This window comes from Anabrus simplex, chromosome 6, assembly GCF_040414725.1.
Source record: "Anabrus simplex isolate iqAnaSimp1 chromosome 6, ASM4041472v1, whole genome shotgun sequence".
NCBI classification, from domain to species: Eukaryota; Metazoa; Arthropoda; class Insecta; order Orthoptera; family Tettigoniidae; genus Anabrus; species Anabrus simplex.
This window is the reverse complement of record NC_090270.1, coordinates 107,975,325-107,996,503: the sequence shown is the minus strand read 5'-3', so window position 1 is coordinate 107,996,503 and position 21,179 is coordinate 107,975,325. Positions and strand designations below refer to the sequence as shown.

Below are 21,179 nucleotides of genomic sequence, written 5' to 3'. Positions count from 1 at the left end.
GTATACAACAGTACAATTCCATTTTATAAAACAAAGTTAGTACCATTATTCAGAAGATATTGACGCCGCGAAGAAGTACTGTAAGTCCAATTGTGAGCCCCTTTGTACCATTGCTGAAAGTGAAAATAAAATGTCAATATCTTTAACCGTCCAATAGTTATTTGAAGTGGACAGCTTAGGTGAATAACCCTATATATATATATATATATATATATACACTACATTTTAGTCCGAATATTATGCTAGTTGTTTTTTTTTTTTTTACGTCGCACCGACACAGATAGGTCTTACGGCGACGATTGGACAGGAAAGGGCTAGGAGTGGGAAGGAAGCGGCCGTGGGCTTAATTAAGGTACAGCCCCAGCATTTGCCTGGTGTGAAAATGGGAAACCACGGAAAACCATTCTCAGGGCTGCCGACAGTGGGGTTCGAACCTACTATCTCCCGAATACTGGATACTGGCCGCACTTAAACGACTGCAGCTATCGAGCTCGGTAGAATATTTGGCTATGACCAGACTGCAGAATATGTAAAATCAGGTGATCACATATTGATTATTACGAGAATAAAAATATTTTGATCAAACTCAAGATGGAACTACTGTTCTATGTGAACACGTATTATTAAATGGGGATATATAAAAAATTGATTACACAGTATGTACTGTAAATATGAGCAGACTGCATTGTGGTAGGTTACTTATTTGCTCTAAGTAATGACTAATTTCAGTAACGCTCCCTTTATGTGTTCAAACTTTTGAATCAGATCGATGCTGCTTAAGTGGACCAAATAATAGGAACTACGCATATATCACTGCATGCATGGGCATTTACTGGTTCGTGAACTGCGAGTGGTTCTTGAACTTCACGCAAACTGCAAAGGATGGGACTGTGGGAGGTCGATATTTAATCGTCCATCACCTTTCCTACCGTACTCTCGAATAACAGCCAGTGGCGGGCAGCAGCGCAGGTCCGGTCGAAAAGTCGTCATGGTACATTCAAAGCCAACGATATCAGCACCTACACGCAAATTTCATACAAGAAAATAGATTTGCCGATTTCTAAAACCTGAAAAATGATTTTGACGTTTTTGTAAATCTTATACACCTCTAAATGTAAGACTGGATTTTGAGCTCGAATCAATATCAGTGCAATATGATAAGTCTTGTAGACACCTGTGTTACGGTAAAGTAGGTGTAGATGTAATAAAACAATTTTCAATTGCTAAGCACATGCAATTAAGACTACTTGTACCTACATTTGTGGTTATGTTTGGTTTAGTTTAGTAACATTTTATTTTACCTGGCAAGGTTAAGGCCTTCAAGCCTTCTCTTCCATCTAACCAGGCAATGAAATATACATAAATTACATTGCATTACTTTACAATAATTAGATGTTATACAAATTACATTAATAATACAAGAATGATGAGTGATAAGATTAAATTAAGATTAAATAAATTAGATATAATAAAATTGTACCGGGAGGTACACCTCTACGCCGCACATTTAAATCTTGCGCCTAAAAGAACTCATCTACAGGAGAAACACTGAACTTGAAACTTGCTTGTTGCTTGTTGTTTAAAGGGGCCTAACATCGAAGGTCATCGGCCCAAACTTGAAACTAGACCTATTTAAACCTTTACTCAGAAGATGTCACTACCGTAATTTGGTTATTGTGAAGTTTCCAGTACTGTATGAAATTCTACGTGTTTCGTTTACCATTTATCAAGACGTTTGGACATTATCTCATAGATGGCGCTGCTAGAAAACTATAATCATGCACCCTGGTGCGAAGTGAAAGAACTTTTTTGAAGAAGTTTTGATTCATAAGTTTTGTTTTACTAATTGATGTTCATTTATTTTTGGGTTGGCAATATTTATCTTTTCTTTCCGCCAGTTTTGAATCCAGCCAATACCTAATTTTTGTAATTAATCTTCAACCAATCCCGTATTTCTTCTTCGATATTAAGTGTAAACTTTCATCCACCAATAAAACTGTGAGGGTGTGGCTGTTTCATTCGTGAAAGGTCTCGAACTTTCCCCGAGGGTTTATAAACTGTAGATTTTCCCGTCTCTTGGCTATTTGATCAACATCTAACTAAGTGTGTGCGTCAAGCAGGAGGTGCTTCTTTCCCAGGCAGCAGTTCTTCAGTAAGGTAATGGCCGTTTAACATCTTTATTTCTTGCTAGCTCCGCAGTTTAACCTGAGGGATAGGTCCGAAACTTTAATACGTAACCAACTTCTCTAAAATGTAAGTTCTGCCGGCTAATGTGAAAATTTCATAAAATCTGTAACTGTAATTCGGGGATAGAGAGTGATTTACCCTCTCGAGCTCCCCTTCATACTGGTTTGAGGTGACTACGTTTTATAACTGGTTTTCTTCCTTTCCGTAATGTCTTAAATTATTCTTATACGAGTCATCTCCATAGTTTGATGATGATGATGATGCTTGTTGTTTAAAGGGGCCTAACATCGAGGTCATCGGCCCCTAATGGTACGAAATGAAATAACAAAAAATTCAAATTCATCCAATGACCAAAATAAAATAAAAAATGTCATGAAGAATGAATGGATGGACATGAACCCTACAAAAAACAAAAACAAACAAACAAACAAAAATAGTGGATCAGACTCAAAAAGAAGGTAGTTAATTAGAGTATTACTGACCAAGGGACCATTTATAAAGCACAATGATGCTTGATGTCTGAAGGGGTGCTAAATTCACGTCTAAGGCCCCACAGAATGGTACATGTCGCGAATAAAGTAGAACCATGGTATTTGTCATTTTGGGGTAGCGAAGACTCACGGTGGTCCACACAAGATGGTACTACTCACAAGTATTGCAATTCGTACAGGGAACGCAGACCTATGGTGTTTCTCACACAATGGCGCCACTCATAGCCAACGCAAACCGGTAAGGCTCCTCACCTAGGTGTACTAGTCACGGGCGCCGGTATTCCCGTGGTGTTCCTCACAGAGTGGGTACCAATCACAGGCAACGCTGACCCACGGTGCCGCTCATATAGCGGTACAACTCACAGGCTACGCCCAGACTCGCGGTGTTGCTCACATGGGTACAACGCACGGGTACTGGAATCCACCAGGCCAGGCTTTTTACTGCAACTAATCACAAACCTATTTCGTACTAATTTAGTGATACTACTCGCAAGTACATGCAACCCATGGTGTTCCCCGCATGATGGTACGAATCAAGAGTAGTTTCATGCTTCTAATTCAATCATCCCTTGGTCGCCCCTTGTAGTCGACTCTTACGACAGGCAGGGGATACCGCGGGTGTATTCTACATGTGCGTCCCCCACCCGCAGGGGGTAGTGTGTTTGGTCCGCGAGAGGTATTTTATTTCCCTCAAGTCCACCGGCAATCCGGTTAGGACCCCCCTATCCGCCACCTGGGACGCGCCACGTGGGAGTATCACCTCTCCCCCTGCTACGACAGCGTAGTAGGTTGGTGGTCCATAGTTTGGGAATAGCCCCTGTTTCATAAGCCTAGTGTCACTTAGATTTTAAGTGTTCATATCTAGGAGCGCAAGCATTCGCCTCCTTTCATTCGTGTTTCGGGCCATTTACTTAACCTGTTCTTTTCCGCTACGGCCCAATAGGTTGGGTACTAGATACCCCTGTTTCAAATTTTGTAAGTTGGGCCACGGAAGGCCAAAAGGGTGTAACATATTTTTGGTGTAGCCTTGTATAGGCGTGGAAAACGGAGAGCACGTTAGCTCTTTTTCAAGTGTTGTAAAAGCGCCTCTAGGAGGCTTGATATTGTGAGTACGGAGCTAGTGCTCCATTGCATTGAGGGATTTCTGCCCTTGTCTACATTTGTACCTTTGTAAATTCTGAGCTGTGTGCTCACGAATTGTGAAGCGAGGGGCTGGAAGCCCGGAATCCTAAACAGTCACTAAATTTTGGATGTTCTTGCCTTGTATAAACTTTGTCATGGTACCTGAAATGTCAATGTTATTTCACTAAGTGAAAAGTTGTTAAAGTTTTGTTGTTGATTTTTGAAATTCCAAAGACATATAACCTTTGTTAAAGTTTTAAATCCATTCATGAATTTGTAGTTAGACCCATTCACCCCGGCACCTTCTTTCACCTCTGCTGATCCACGGGTAGTCCCGTAACAAAAATAATAAATTATTCTTAAAGATAATATCCTACATGTAAAAAAATAGGTCGTACATAAACTTTAATAACATTTGAAAAACAAACCGGCCAAGAATTTTAGACTTATCATCTACCAAGACATCCATACCAATAGAATGGTTGTGAGTAGCAGCATGAAGTTTACAAATGATCCTTACTGGTGTACAAAATGTCTCCAAAGTTTTTCCTTGAAAGTGTGAATAGCGCTTAACCCTCTTGATAATTTCGGGAAGAAGGTTCCACTCACGGCAGGCAATTACTGTGAATGATTTATCGTAGATGGCAGTTCTGTGGGTAGGTAAAGCAAGGATGGAATTATTAGTAGATCTGTTATTAAGACTGTGATAAGAGGATAGTTATTTGAAATATGAAGTAAGGTAAAATGGTTGTGAAGAGTGAAGGATTTTATGGAGATGGCATAAGGTATGCACAGTGCGACGAATTTCTAGTCGGGGCCAAGATAGGTGGTTATATGAAGGAGTTACATGGTCATAGTACCGTAGATTACAGACTTTTTTTCACACATGCATTTTGACCACGTTGTAATCTACGCAGTAACTTACACCCAGCGTCTCTATAAATCACATCGCGTCACAATAGTAGAAATGAGTGAAAACCAGAATTTCTATCAGCTTTTTTTTTTTTTTAGTCTTTCAGGAAATAAGTATTTATACCCGCGCAGCATGTGCAATGCAGATAATGTTTTCTGGGTCATGTTCGTAATATGAGTTTTCCATGACATGTCATCACCGAAAGTAACGCTTAAGACTTTTACTTTGGTTCTAATATTCGCGTGAGCAAGTGTTTATAAAACTGAATTATACAAAATCAGTACACAGATCCCGTTTAATTAACAGAGGATCTGTTGGCGCAGCCAGATTTTAGCGAAATAATCTCACATTAATGAAAATGAAATATAAATAAAAGTACTCTTGTAATTTATTATTTGCTTACCGTAGTCTAAAAACCATATGAAACAGTGGTTGTCTAGGAATCGGTAACCGCCACTGGACTCATTATCCGTTTGTGCCTTCAACTGCCGGTCTGTTTCGAATTGCATGGAATTTGCAGGCTTTGCGGGTTGCTTATCCGGCTTGCCCGCACACTTTACAAAATTAACACGAAGACCAGTTTGCTACAAGCAATTGTATTGTTATATTTTTCACAGCCATTGGCATAAAGTGAAGAATAAACACCGCTTAGCAAGTGCGTAAGTATTGTGCGAATCACCATTGAAACTGCGAGGTTTTTCAGATCAGAGATCGCTACAGATTTTATTTCTTCAAGATGGGCATTTAATAACGACCTTCTAGAACAGATTCAGAGCGTGTTTTGGTCTATTATTCACCGAGACTGCATCCGTTTCGGACACCTCATTACCATACAATTAGTGTTACTAACGTAACTAACTTCCTGACAACTCCATCTCAGCATCGGAAGGGTATCTTTGGTGAAATTACTTTCGCTCTTGGGTTTACCCATGTGCAGTGCAGAACTTTCATTCAGCCTTAAAATGGAGGGAATATAATATACCAGAAGGGTTTGTAGCATTTCATATAATATCAACATAGCATGAAATGTACATGGATTTGTTCCAACAGAGCGTACTGGACGTCACCATTAACGATAATGGGAAGCACAACAGCTCAGTCAGGAAAGGTAACGTGGTCTCTTGAGACAGGGACGACGACTGATGTGGAGTGAAAAGGGCATTTATCCTCGAAAATAAATATACGAATTCCCTGACCCGGTGTAGGGTGGATATAATCCCATGACGCCAGGTAGTGTCGTAAGCCTTTTCCGGGTCAAAAGCAACGCGACTCAGTGCTCTCTGCGAGAAAGGCCTCCTGAATGGCGCTCTCCAGTCCAACCAGCTGATCAGTGGCAGGGAGATAAGAGCGAAAACCACACTGATGGTTTAGTCAGTCAGTCAGTCAGTCAGTCAGTCAGTCAGTCACGAGAAATCTCTCTTCCAAGGCCAACAGAAGTCGTCGGTTTTCCATCCTTTCAAACAGATTACTGAGGCCATTTATTAAGTACATTGGCCAATAGTTATCCAGAAACTTTGTGTCTTTACCAGGCTTGGGAATTTGTATTACAATTATCTCACGCCACTGAGATAGGTACTCTCCCTCACTCCATATTCTGTTGAATAGGGTGAGGATATCACTGAGACATCGGTCATTGAAATGCTTACACATTTGATTACAGATTTTGTCTGGCCCACGAGCCGTGTCCCTGCATAGCGCGAGTGTACTTCTCAATTTCCACTACGTGCAAGGCACGTTATAGGAAAACGAAGCGTTAGAGACGAAAGAGAGGAGGCGAGCCTCAGCTTGACTCGGAAGGGCACTCCCAAGGCAACGTCGGCAAAAAACGCACTTGATAGCTTGCCAGGAGGTATGAACACTTCCCTGGGATCTCCAGTTTCTTTAAATACTCGTTCTTGTTGGTGGCCATCGAGACTTATCAACGCTTTCTGTGTACTGGTGTTAGAACAAAACTATGCGGAGAGATCCGTACTTGTGCGACATTTTCAGCGAACGAGACTGAAATCTCCGGATCAGCCACGGATTAGAACTTTCTCTAGGCGTCCAGATAAGAAAGCTTATCAAGTTTTTTAATCTCTTGGATTTTCTCCCTGACGGTAAGACATCCCTTAGAAACTGGAGCATGCACATCTGTGCAGCTGACGCACACAGGTGATGTGGTCTGTACTCGACACAATCATGCTCACATTTTCCACACATCTTACAGGTCGTCGATCCTTGACAACGCAATGAAGTATGGACAAATTTCTGGCAGTTATAGCACCTCAATGGAGCTGATATGTACGGTCGAACAGTTAAACGGTACACTGAAACCTTTATATCGTTTCAGGCAGCGACTGGGCGTCGAAGGTCAGGATGAAAGCGCCTGTATCGAGAAGCTTATCACTGACATGCCTCTTTAACATCCTCACGTCAGTAACGATCCGACATGCGAGGTTTCTTGTGTCATCTGAATCCTTAACCAAATCTCTGTGAAATGTAACTCCTTTGCAGTTCAGAGATTTGTGCTACTCAATGTTAACTTCAACTTTCCCGAACAATTTGGCTTTAAGTAGCCGTCAAGACCGTTCAATCCTGAATGTCTTAATCAGTACGGATCCATCACGAAGCTTACGTTGTGATAGTACATATATCACACCCCAGAATTATATCTAGAAGTTAGAGATATTATTGTCAGTATTCGATTTTTATTATTATTATTATTATTATTATTATTATTATTATTTCATTTGTATATTTTGCCATTTATATTGGTAAGCTGGAAGATATCCACATATGTAGGTATGAGTAATTTGTTTTGCACGAGTGGGAAAACATTGCTTTAATAACTCTGGTAATTTGAATGAGTCATATGGCTACCCCAGTGTTTGTTGTGATGTACTTGTGTCGGGAAATTCATGAGTCATGTATATATCCCAGCCTGATGAGATGAGCTTGTTGTTGTATTAGGAAAATTTGGTCTCATGGAATATACCCCAGAGTTTGTTATTGTCTTGGGAGGAAGAAGTAGTTCAGGGCTTGGGCTTGAGAAGAGGATCACTCATGATTGGCTGGCAAGCACCAATCCAGACGTATCATCTGAGAGGAGGGGGATGTTTATGTCTATAAAGGTTGATCATACGGCGGCAACCAGGGACATTATGAAAAAACATTGTAAGGGTGATTGTAGAGGTGATTGTAAAGGAACGAGAAGGAAGATAACTACAACTACAACTGACGCACTGTACGGGAAGGAAGTGGTGCTGATACACGGTACTGGAGTGACACGGCTGCAATGGACTGGACTTCAAACGTTCGTGGAGCGTAGTCTTGTTATGTTTGTGGAAAGTGGCTGATTGTGGAGAGTGCTTGCGCATTAAGAATTGTAGCACTTGTGGCGGCCTAGCATTATATGTTGGTGAAAGCTATCTCAGACTTTCCATAAATTTATATGTTGAGGATCGACAGACGTGTGTATATATCTTTACAACAAGTGTTAAAATATGTGAACACAGTAGTACAAGGTACAGTATCTGTGTGATGTGATAACTGCCGATTATGAGAATCGGTAAATCGAATTGATATAGAGACAGTGAAGGGTGTTTATCTTCATACATGTACATTGTTCATCGGACCATCTACAAATGGTAGCTTAGTTCTCGCTTTCGTTTTCCCACGGTTTTCATTATTGTTGTTGTTGTAAATATGGAGTCTTCCAGCAATATTTTATGTGTGTATTATATGTATAATGTTGTATGTTGATGAGGTGCTCATGCACGGAATTTGTTCAGAATATAGTTAGCTATTTTAGAATCAGTGTTATTGATAAACCTAGGTGCAGTTCTTACCTAATTAGTCGTTTTCAGGAGGTTAGGTAAGGCCTGCAGCAGATGTACCAGTACGCAGCATTATGTACACGCCCTGGGATATAAAGTCTATCATGCTCTTATCTAAATTCGAGGGATCCATTCTGGTGAACTCTGGCGCCCATACTACGGACATTTCGGTTAATTATGCTTATTAATTTTATTAAGTTTTTGAGTAATTTTATTTATATATTTTTATTTATGATTTTATTTATTATTATCATCAAAAAGTTACAACGTATCTCGTCGACTTCACCGCAAACAATTTCTTCCACTCCATTACTGATTAAGAAAGGACTCTCGTCTAGGGACCTCCACCGATCCTGGAAGCAACCAGGAATCTAGATAGCCGTTAGTCAGTTTCATAATCGACAGGTACTGGAGTATTCCTCTTAAGCTGTTTAACTTTCACGGACGCCGTTTTGAGGGTGCCACATTTTGAGATGGAAGGAAAAGGAGAGGTTCCGTTTTCGGTCCCACAAATAGCTAGAAAATAATTTGTCAACACTCGGCAGAGCCCCGCATGCAGAGGTAAGGCTAAATAATCCATAGGGAGCCTGGTATCTGGAGATAGGACGTTAACGTTTACTCTCCCAGTAGCCATGTATCACCTCGCCACGACCGAAACTTGTGATTTGGGGAGGATGAAACAAACAAGCTCTCTCTCTCTACCTGAAGAAGAAAGGCTGACTAGACAGTAAGAGATACAAAAATGAAGGTGGTTAGGAGAGGAACGAAAGTGAAATGAAGAAACAAGAGCACAGATACCTCTCAGACAACTCGGACTACACCCTATTAGTGTGGCCCTACTCCGAGACTAATCCAGCCTGGGTAACCCTCAGCTGGCACAGCCCTAGGGATCAAGGAGCACACAAGCCAAAGTCAAGGTCATGGCGTCACTAGAGGGGAAAGCAAAAACAGAATGTATAATAATAAAAGTATTCGTGTTATACACATAAGCTCCCTCGACACATTTACTGCGGAAATGATCAGACATAAACACGTGCTCCTGTTGTGTGACGTACCCACTCTGCCCACAGATGTTTGACAAAATTTTGACGTGTCGGGTCACCTTAATGCTAATATAAATAATATATCATTGTATCTCCATAAACAATAACCCATGGGCGCCAGCCTTTATGCTTATGGCTTGAAAACGATAGTTGATAATAATAATAATAATAATAATAATAATAATAATAATAATAATAATAATAATAATACGTAATGAGACTCAAAAACTCCCAGGGGTGAGGTGACGGAACACTAACCATTAAGTACACTAACTTGGAATTTAAGGATAATTAATAATAATTTCAGAAGATACAAATTAAAACAGCTATTTATTAGGATGAAAAACGTGACGTAACGGCGTATAAACGGAATCTGAACTTACGGAAACAAAAGAAAAATTGAATTAAATTAACTCTAAGGAAATGAACTGTTGCTCGAAGACTTGCAGTCATTTATGCCATTAGCTCACCATTTGTAGATTGTTATGTAGAAGTTGATGATTGATGGATCTCCCGTACAGGCGGCGTCATCTCTTGTGGATTCCTGTCCTACTTCTGCTTTGTGCATAGTACACTAGCTGTACTATGACTTTCCTGCCTTTAACACTTCCAACTGTACTCCTTACATAAAGTCGTAATGAGTCCTAATTTTAAAAGCAAAACCACCATGGGTTATGTTCATGGAGAGAATACGCTTCTATTCTTCCGTATTACGGAACAGTAGCGTAACTAAATTCATAACAAAAGCTCTCCTTCCCTATACGAGTCAAAACCGGTCTCCTGTTGACTTTACCTCTCGTCATTGAGATAACAGGTCCCAATGAGCGTAACGTTTGGGTAGTATACTACTCAGATGCGAAGTGAACTAAGTTAAAATCTTCTCCGATGTGCAGACGTAGAATCGTCGTAAGAGTCTTCCAAGAGTACGAGTGTGAATGTCCTCTCCACCTCTTGTCGTCGAGTATATAGCCGTCAAAATCTCCCTCCATCAACCGTATCACATGGTCCAGTAAGATTTGATGTACCATCCCTTCTCCTGTCCATTGCTATGAATCCATCACGTTGCTTCATTACGTCCATTCACATAGGCTGAACTTTCCCGCGGAAATGAAGCGTCAGGTAGCGAACTTCGAAAAGTAGGCGTTCATAAGGTTTCAACTGTATCTTCATAGTATGGGAGGGGTACGGTCTCTTGTAAGCTTGATGACGTACATTTCCTGGTAATGGGCTGAAATTAGCCTGCTGGCTCTGGTCACCTCACTACGGCTATTGGCAAATTTACTGCAAGCTATTAATACGAATGATGTTGAAATACTTTACACAATAAGTTGTTCGTTCAGAATACGTTATAGCCGCGATACAAAGAAATGAAATGATGATGTGAAATGGATGATTAAAACCCTATGTATATATATACATAATAATTTAAAAATGACCTACCAGTGATTAAATATATACATCTTATCAATTAATTATATAGTTCAATAACTTAATACATGCAGGGATGTCCCAAACATCACAGTTGTACGTAAAACAATTATTCAAAAAATGTACTGTCATTTCTTCTACGCCGCTGGTACTAATCCCTCACTTTAAACTATCCTGCATGGGAAAGCAACTGAAGTCCCGAAGTTGTGTGTGGTAATTCATAGATGAATTGTGTGTGCGTGTGTACTAATTAGGTCATCCTGAATTAAATTAGATCGATAAAACAGTGTTTTATTCGTCACAACATATATAGGTAAGGATACGACATTATTTCTGGTAATAATGAAACAATTTGCCCCGAAAGGTTTTCTTGAAAAGGTCAGTAAATCTACTAACGTGGACCCCTTGCACTTAAAAAGCTTTGAGTGGCTACAGATTGTGTCAGGATTCTAACTCGCAACCTTGACCACAAGATGAGAATGCAACCAGTTATAGTCTTCTTTCGCTGTGTTACTTTTCATGCGACTTACCTCAAATGCCAGCAAAGAGATACTCAGACGAACGAAACACATGTAATCCCTTACCTGAAACAAAAGATGCGTTTAGGGTTATTTACTGCAACTCTACGTAATACAACATGGATATTGCAGTAAGCTAGCAAACAAAATGCTCCAGCAAAGTACTCGGTGAGCGTTAACTTTTTCAAAGCAGTCTTGGCCATTCAAATGAACAATTTAATAGCAACCAAAATGCTCCAGCCTAGGTGAGCGAGAACCAGATATTTTCAAAGCAGTCTTGACCGTTCAAATGAAAAATAAAAAAAAAGCCTTCGTTCAGTAAATATTTACGGTTGCAAGGTATTTTAAAGGAAGTATGCTGATTGACAGTTATCGCACATTGGTTTAACGAGACTAATACTGAGGAAGCAAAAACAATAAATAATGTACAGAAAATCACTATTCACCATCATACAGTGTTATGAATCAGAATTAGAACACACAGTATTTAAAGCAAATTTGCCTCTACACAATTGCCTCCCTTGTGTCATATCAACTGTCGGTCAGCGCAATTGCAGGATCACTTGCATTGTCTATGTAGTAATTCCTAAAATATAGGGAATAATTGCCACGCTATATTACGGTCTTTTTCGAGCAAACACTGGATAAGACTCCGACCCACACTAGGGGCTCGAAGTCGCCGATAAAGGAGTTGATTTTACGCTTTAAAACAACAATCACGACGATGATCACCATCACCACACCGTGAACAAACAATCCTTCGTACTTACTGCGTGAGTATTCTGTCTGATGACCTGAATGTTTTAATATGTGCACTAGGAATCAATTGTGATAAAGAGTTAAAAGGAAGCGGCTGTATACCATTCCAGAACATGTCGCGAGCTGAAGAGAGAACCACGCTCAGCGATGGAATTCAAAACCAATTACAGTACATCTCGAATACAGAGCTCTCTAGTTACGTAGTCTCACAATGTACTGTAGTAACGTGGCTGATTTCCTGAAAATACATATTATGATGGACGGAATTTCTAGATTTGAGATACTTCGAAAGAATATTGTGGTAATGCTGTTTAAGAAGACAATTTCCGAGACACAATGATGCTGGGAAATATTTCACTTTTTTAGTTTGTATAATCAGTATGCTTACTTGAGAGTCGTTCTTGTCCAATCAAATACAATAAAAATTATCATAAAGTGGTACCATAAAGTGGCCGGCCCCGTGGTGTAGGGGTAGCGTGCCTGCCTCTCACCCGGAGGCCCCGGGTTCGATTCCCGGCCAGGTCAGGGATTTTTACCTGGACCTGAGGGCTGGTTCGAGGTCCACTCAGCCTACGTGATTAGAATTGAGGAGCTATCTGACGGTAAGATAGCGGCCCCGGTCTAGAAAGCCAAGAATAACGGCCGAGAGGATTCGTCGTGCTGACCACACGACACCTCGTAATCTGCAGGCCTTCGGGCTGAGCAGCGGTCGCTTGGTAGGCCAAGGTCCTTCAAGGGCTGTAGTGCCATGGGGTTTGGTTTGGTTTGGTACCATAAAGTAGCTTCCTCACTATAAATGCATGCATAAAATAATTTCCACCACAGAATGCAAGTGTCTTTCAGTATCTCCTAAATGTTCCATTCCCACTCAACATTGCAGTCTCCCCATTCTTTCCATTCATCTTATCGTAACCTACCCACTAGGTCTCCCTTCGATGCTCGTAATAATGAGGAATTAAGAGTAATGGATCATATTCCTGACCTTTTTCCCAATTTGTTGGGGTCAGCACTTGACGTGGATTTGGCAAGTTTTATGGCCGGATGCCTTTCCTGACGCCAATTGTCTGAGGAGGGATGTATTCAGAATTGCGCCTTTCTAAGCTGGCTGGTAGTGCGGTATATAATTGAGGAGAAGTTTATTAAAACGAACACGAACGCCTAGTTCCAAACTAGCAGAATTAACCATAAGCAGTTAAAAATCCCCGATCCGGTTGGAAATCGTACCCGAGGCCCACTGAATCAAAGGCCGGCACGCTGACCATTCAGCCAACGAGCCGGACTAAGAGATGCATGGATACGATCAGAAAACTGTTCAAAACAAGACAACGAAATACAGAGTATATCTCTCAAATAGACATGCCTATGTCTTATTTTTTCTTCTAAACCTGAAGCTTGAACACATACCCACCAGCACACTGACCTCACTTTCCACCGAAGGGTGAAAAAAAAAAAAAATCATTCGACACTCCATGTCGTATGATGTCGCATGTGAAAGATCTCCGGTGACATATTTGGTTAACCCGACAAAATTAATTAAAAACGCAGCCACAGACGCCTAAGAGAGTTTCCGTTTACTCTGCCATCTAACAGTCCTAGAGTAAAACGGAACGTGGATATTGACGAGCAGACTACTACATGGCGTCACAGTTATTTGAGCACCTATAAGTATAACCGGACTGAGTCAAGATCGAACCCGCAAACTTAGGTTTTGAACGGGAGCACTCTACTATACCGTCTGAGCTACACAGCCCGGCGGAAGTACAATAAGATTGTTACTTTGTCACAACTTTTGGATTTTTAAAGCTCAAATCACTGACGGAAAAATAGGTTAGTACGAATACCGTTTTTCAGTTACAGAATAAAAGAGATGCACTGTAGTAAGTTTAGGAGTTCAGTAAGTAAGAAAAATGTGTACAGCTTAAGCTTAATGATGAATGTGTGTTATTTTGTCATTAAAACGCAGATTTCTTCTACACTGTTGTGGTTTATTGATAAATGATTGTTAACGTTATAGTGATTTTCAGATTTGCTAGTTACAGTGTTATGTAAGTAGGACGAACTTGTGCTTGTGTTTCTAACATTTTTTAGACGATAGAACAATGTAATTTCGTAATTTTCAACTTTGGAAATGAGGTTTATGTTGTATTTAACAATTCTTCTTTACAATAATTATGAACGTTATCTGTGTTAATTATTTCATTAAAGCTTTTATCAATAATAATAAATTCTGCTGAGGAAAACACTTTTCCAAAGGAACTTACTAAGAAACTCCAGACCAAAAATGTGAAGATAGTATTGTCTGCGCACCTTTTCTGGATAGATTTACACCCTACTGCTGAATTGGTCGACCTCGGCAATCTTCGAGATTCGTACTGGCAACCTTTGAAACACAAACTATGAATCGCTTATGCATCGCTGTACGACATCTGGCGTACACTTTACGTACTAGTACTGTTGTTATTTACACAGCAAAGCCAAACTATAGAATTCACTCTAGGAATAAGATTCGCATCGAGAAATGTTATATAATGTTATATAATGTGTGTGTGACACAGTTGTTGGCTTAAGATAACAAAGGTTTAGTAAAATTCATATCGGTCGATCATATTATCGATTCAATTCAGATTTCATTTCCATTCAGTTGGCAGTACTACTGGAACCGGAATTGCTCCCTCCTTACTCCTCAAACCCGTACACAAATCTATCGATAAAAAGTGCGCAGATAATAAGCGTAACTGTGATAATACATGTGAACTCTCAGGACTAAACGCAGGGGAATGCAAAATACTGTAACTTGGCAGCATATGATCGATCCTCTTTAGAAAATAACGTGTCCCTGAACCTGAAGTGATGTCATCGAAAGTAAACTGATATTTGAAAGATACATCGTTATGTATACATTTGATGTTGGCTACTGCACTTCGTAGTACTTGCAAATGACATTTCATGGTAATGGAGTTGGTGTTTGTTCCTTCAAATCTATTTTACGCTGTTATGATATATGTTAGTAAAAGTTCGTGATTGCTGGTTGTACGGTTATGTACGTGGGTCGAGTAAGTGTTCTTGTTTGGCAGATATTCGTGGACGATAAATAAGATCATTTCGTTGTTTTTAACTTTATAAACGCAGTTAATGTTGAATATAATTGTCATTCTTTACGAAAATTATTGACATCAGCGCTATTTATTCTATCTAGAACGTACGCCCATCGCTTTTTTCTTGTTTCACAGCAGACAGCAAATCTACGCCAAGGGCGATGGCCGAAAACAACCACCATAATGGATTCTGTATTATGGTCTAATATATTGTAGTTGGTGTAAAATAACTATTACATCACTTGTGTGGTAACTACCGTACTACATCACTACCGCAACAACGTACCTACATCACGAAATTGGTGATTATTTCCCGTTTTATACAAATACGATATGTAACATTATCATCTCTTTTATTATATTTTGTACATAACCTTACCTTAGCCCAGAGGCTGGTAGCACCACCAAAGGTTATGTGGTTATAGGAAAACCGCAAAAACCGAAGTTGGCGCCAAAATTAGGCGTACTAGGCAAGATAAGGAGTCAGGTAGTTTGTCGCTGCTTTCCGCACTGGGTCAGGAAGTGCTACAGCAGCACAACTCACTATCAGCAACTCTCCGTAACAGACAAGGCATTCTCAAAATGCCATTACACAGCACCACCCATACCCCAGCAGCTTCCATATTGCCACAGCCATGGATAAGATTGCGACTTCAGTGGAAGCTACATTTTGCTCTAGACAGGTTATTTTAAAAAGGCCTATGTACTGAAGAAAAAAATAGCAATTCGATATACGAACATTTCAATTCCCCTAGACAATTCATGGCCTACTACTTATCACAGCCTCCCCATGTGCTTCAAAAGATACGCAATTATGATACATAAGAGTACATACTTTCCATGACGTTAACGAAGACATACGAGCAATTCTAATATGTTGCACATTATCTGAAGTCTTTTTAATATCTTTCCATAGAATTGATATGTTGGTATGATAAGAGACAACATTATGTATGCAACTTGTGCGACAGGAACTTCACTTGTGCAGGAGAAGATTCATAAGTTCCATAAATAACTACAGTAATGTTTATTCACCTTCAAAGTTAATATTTGATAGTTGATGTTTTCCAGATAATAACACGATTATTTAGAAAACAGTGTGTAGTTCTTATTCTCACCTCCAGCAGCAGACGGCACGAATTCATCGTTCTCAAGACGATTCTTTCACAAACACACGTGAACACTTGACGTATAAAACGGCACACAGAGACGTCACAACACTATAAACAAACCTTGATCACCGACTTCATGAAGTCTAACTCTTGCCAGATGTTCTTTCAGTGACTATTTCCCTGTGTGAAGGTGTTGACGTACGTCAACTCCACTCCTCACGGTCAGTTCTTTAAAGAATCTTCTTTCCATCGGCAGACGAAACCAGAGCAAAACGTCACGTCCGCCAAATCATACTGAAGAGCCAAGGACGGAAACGTCACTTGTACTGATTTCATATTCTGCAACAACTCACTTCCTGAGCTTTGCTATATTTGTGATGGTGACCTATATTTTATTTCTACGACGATATTAATACAGTAGATAGGACGAACAAGGGCTGTTGAAGTAGCCATTTGAAACTGTGAAATGAACCCTTAAAATAGGCGCGTATGTTCCCCGTTATTGTTTAAAATGAATAGTCTATAGACTACGTAGAGCATTAAAGGTCGAAAGTAACAAATTCCCTTTCGGCACTCGAAGCCAAATCATCGAAGTTGACGGACATTGGGTATCTTTGCTACATCGTCACCATGCGAACTCTGTATTAGGCACTAAATTATTGCAGCATCTTTTAACGGATTCGATTCCTTATTATGGCCACCTTCGCAAACTCTAATAAGGGCATTATACTAATGAGGAGATCCTGTTTTTCATCCACTCTAGCAGCTAAATAATCGCCAGAATTCTCGTATAACCTCTATGGGACTTACGGTGCTGATTGTGATTAAGGGTTAACGTTTCGTTTATCAGCTAGTGGTTTAACGTCGCATTAACACACTGAAGGTTTTCGGCAACGCGAGGATGGGAAAGGGTTAGGATTGGGAAAGTACCGAACGTGGCCTTAAGGTACAGCCCCAGCAATTGCCTGGTGTGAAAATGGGAAACCACGGAAAACCATCCTGAGGGCTGTCGACGATGGGATTCGAACCCACCATTCCCCGATTGCAAGCTCACAGCTACGCGATCCAAACCGCACGTCCAACTCGCTCGGTAAAATAAAGACCCCTCGGCCTCGCAAACCTAATACCGTTGGGAAAGAAAAGTATAATATAACTAGTCCACCTTGGTCAATACACAAAGGTGACATGTTACATGTTTCAGCCCCATTGAGCCTCTTCAGCCTTAAAAATAAAATATAACTCGAGGTCATTTTGCAGTCGCTCACAATCCTGTAACTTATTTACACTGTTACTCTATACCAGAGGTGCTCAGCGGGGCGCCCGTTGAGGCTAGCCCAGTGCGGCCGGGCTGGCCTGACGTAAATGCGGACAGCTTACGTAACAAGCATACGTCACAGCGAAACGAGAGAGCGAACACACTTTGCAAGAAAGCGAGGGAGCATAGACGTTCCAGTAAAATTATGAAGCTCTCCTCTGCTACTAAGCGAAGTGCTGATTGGGATACATTATTTAAAATAAAACTCTATAATCGCAACAGAAAGTGAAGTTTTCAAGATATTCCGGCTTGATTTATACTGCGCTCGATATGAACAGTCAAGATTTGTTTTCTTATATTTATTCACTCAAAGAAAACTGACACGTTATAATTTTTGTGTTACAATCTACAAACGTACAGGGTTTAAGCGTACAAGCTACAATTCTTTGGATGGAGATGACAGCATTTTAATTTAAAAAGTAACATTCCTATTATTCATTAAGCAAAAAGTAATATAATTACATAACGCAACAATGATTTTGCACAGTGTTGTTCAATGAATTTCTGAAAATAGTATTTAAAATTTAACACCCGTCCGGTGATAATAGCTAGCCTCGAAATGGCGAGAGGGAGTTCCAACACGCGTGAGGACATACAAATTTACTATCTACGGTTAACGTACAACAACGTAAATGTATCTACCAAATAGATGTACAGTATGCCTTCAAATAAATAACCTGATCGATTTTATTCCCGGTTAGCATGATTGGATTGTTGGTGAGTTTATCAGATAATTTAAACCGAAACCACCACAAGCCACAACTTATCCACCTTAACTCAGTATTATTTAGAACTCTTACTAAAACACCTCTTAAAATGCAATAGTGAAACTTGTACTTCATTATGTACATTATAAAAATATTTGAGGATGTAGGCCTAACTCTTTATTGTATCCGGTCAAAATACATAAACTACAATGAACATAAATAACTGATTTCTTACAACAAATTGGAAATCTGTGGATCTGCCCTCTTTCTTTTATTATTCTCTGCCTCAATTTCAAACTCGGGTATCGCAGCAATGATCGAGAGTGACAGAGAACTTCGCCCAACCTTCCCGGCCTGTGACGTTACGTCACTGCGGTTGAACAGCATACGCTGCGCGTATAGCCTGCCACCCCGCTCACCTATAGGCTCCGTGCGCTGCTGGGAAAAATGCACCGCTGCGCTGCGAGTGGCGAACATTGTAAGTTAATGTGATGATCACCGCACACATATCTCTGTCGTTTCACAGCGTGTTGCTATGGCCGACTAAATAACAACAGTAGGATTTCAGAGTGTTTTATGCAACAACAATCAGCCAAATTATTCCAAACTTCAAGAAAGTGGTCATGTATTAAATTTACAAGAAAAACTGTCCGCAGGAAATAGCAACAGAGCGAATAACTGCAAATATAAGAGAAAAACGTTGGTTCACTAGAGAGACTACCATTTCACGATAGAGGCAACATAGTAATTTATGTATTATTTGTGGTGATAACGAGATTGATTTTCATGTACACATTCAACAATACTGTCTTCAGAAAAATATATTTGGCCTATCTCTAATATGATATCATGTTAGCGTAGGTTAATGTTGCGAGTGAGGCCTTGGTAAAATAATAAAAATATATCCATGAAATGTAAGCATATTTCTGCTGTTATTTATACAGTTTACTCAGAACATGTCACCTCGTGTACCGATCAACCTTGTGAATTGTCTGGATCTCGCATCTAAAAAGCGCGGAAGGAGAAATACAACAAGGAGAAGAGCTTATCGAGGAACTTTTTCCGATAAAAAGGCACAGGTTTGATGTTGGACCAGTTGAAAATATCAGAATATCTTAACGTTGCCAATAAATTATTGTTTCTGTATTTATACTATGATCGCGACCACCTCTGTAATATAACGGTTAGCGCTACTAGTTTCCTTCGTCGGGGGCCCGGACTTGATTGCCGATACACACAGAAATTTAAGATTAACATGAGGGTACATGCAGCCCATGTTCATTAGGGGTTGCTTGAAAATAATTGCACCACCTCGGGGCGAGAACAGAACTTTATGTATGTAAAATGCGGTATTTCTGTGAGCTATTGATATTGTGTAATGGAGGCCAATTTCTATAATAACAGTATATTTGTCCAGTGCCTTTTAAAATCCACTTCGTGAGGTTGTGACAGAATACTCTAAAATTTCACATTGTGGTACGGTATATTATTATTATTATTATTATTATTATTTATTTATTTATTTATTTATTTATTTTGCACACTTTCGTGGTAATGATATTCAAGCAATTGTACAGATTTTAGGAAATCAAAGCAGAATAAACCTTAATGTAAACTACAGTTTTACGTAGAATTTGAACCCATAAATTTCCGTACAATTCCAGTCGTGGCAATGACCACAGTCTTCTGCATGGTCTTGTAGATGTTGGTGTTGACATCCAACTTCTTCAATAATTTGTTTGTAATTGCTAACCTTTGCATTATGTTTAGAGTAACTGTGTATTAAATACTGTAAATGTAAAAATCCGGAATCACTTCCTGCAATTTACTGCTAAGATCCACCGTCTTTTCAAATCCATTTCGTGAGGTCGTGAATGAAAGCTCTGTATTACTGTATCTATTAATGCAGCCAAGAACAAGCACATCATTCTCTCGGAACGTTGCGACATTAAAATATTATCATCAGAAGACAGCACTGTAAAATAATTGAATAAATGCATGTAAACGTCACACACATTCCAGCTTCTTATGGCGATGACTCTAAGTAGTTCTGGTAGTATCCACCCTCAGCAGCACAGTGCTGTACGCACGGAGCCTACAGTGCTCGGCGCCCACGGGACGGAATGCCCAGCGTGAGCACCTCTGCTCTATACAGTGGTACATCGTTATCTGCAAAAGCCATATATGCAATTCCAGTTCTTTACTCGAATATTTTATACATAATACGGAGTGTTCCCAAACACGTGGGAAGTAATAGTGAATGGAGGGTAGATAGTACATCCCAAAACAACACAAAGTCCTACGAACATATGCCTTACAGTCGATCGTTTACGAGTTACAGACTTTCCAACTTTGTACCGGAAGTATTGATGACAGCCCTACATCGCACGTCCTACGTCGAGGAATTGATACCACGTTGGTGTACCAGCAGGGATACTGCATTCTAATACAAGTGCTGTGAATGTCCACGATACGCCTGAATACACGCCTGAACACGCGCCACCTCACTGATTGTCGAGACACGTTGGGACGTTCCAGGCAATGGTACAAACCTTATTCCACACGCTGGCATAGTATTGCAATGTTGGTAACGCCACATCTGACTACAAACTCAATTATATATACAAACTATCCCCCCATTCCAGCTAATAACTAAAACAGGCGAAACTGTAAA

The 21,179-nt window shown here is 40.0% G+C and overlaps 1 protein-coding gene across 2 annotated transcripts in view; it reads right to left on the bottom strand.

Annotated features, from left to right (window-relative positions):
- The window catches only part of step (cytohesin steppke), a 512,416-nt gene that overhangs the window by 323,100 nt on the left and 168,137 nt on the right, over positions 1–21,179 (bottom strand). The window contains exon 1 of one of the 2 annotated variants that reach the window (XM_067149876.2): positions 11,530–11,569. The exons of the other annotated variant lie outside the window; for it this stretch is intronic. The gene's annotated coding sequence lies outside the window, so the exon portion shown is untranslated. Of the gene's footprint in view, positions 1–11,529; positions 11,570–21,179 lie in introns of those variants that run through there. 2 annotated transcript variants of the gene reach the window in all.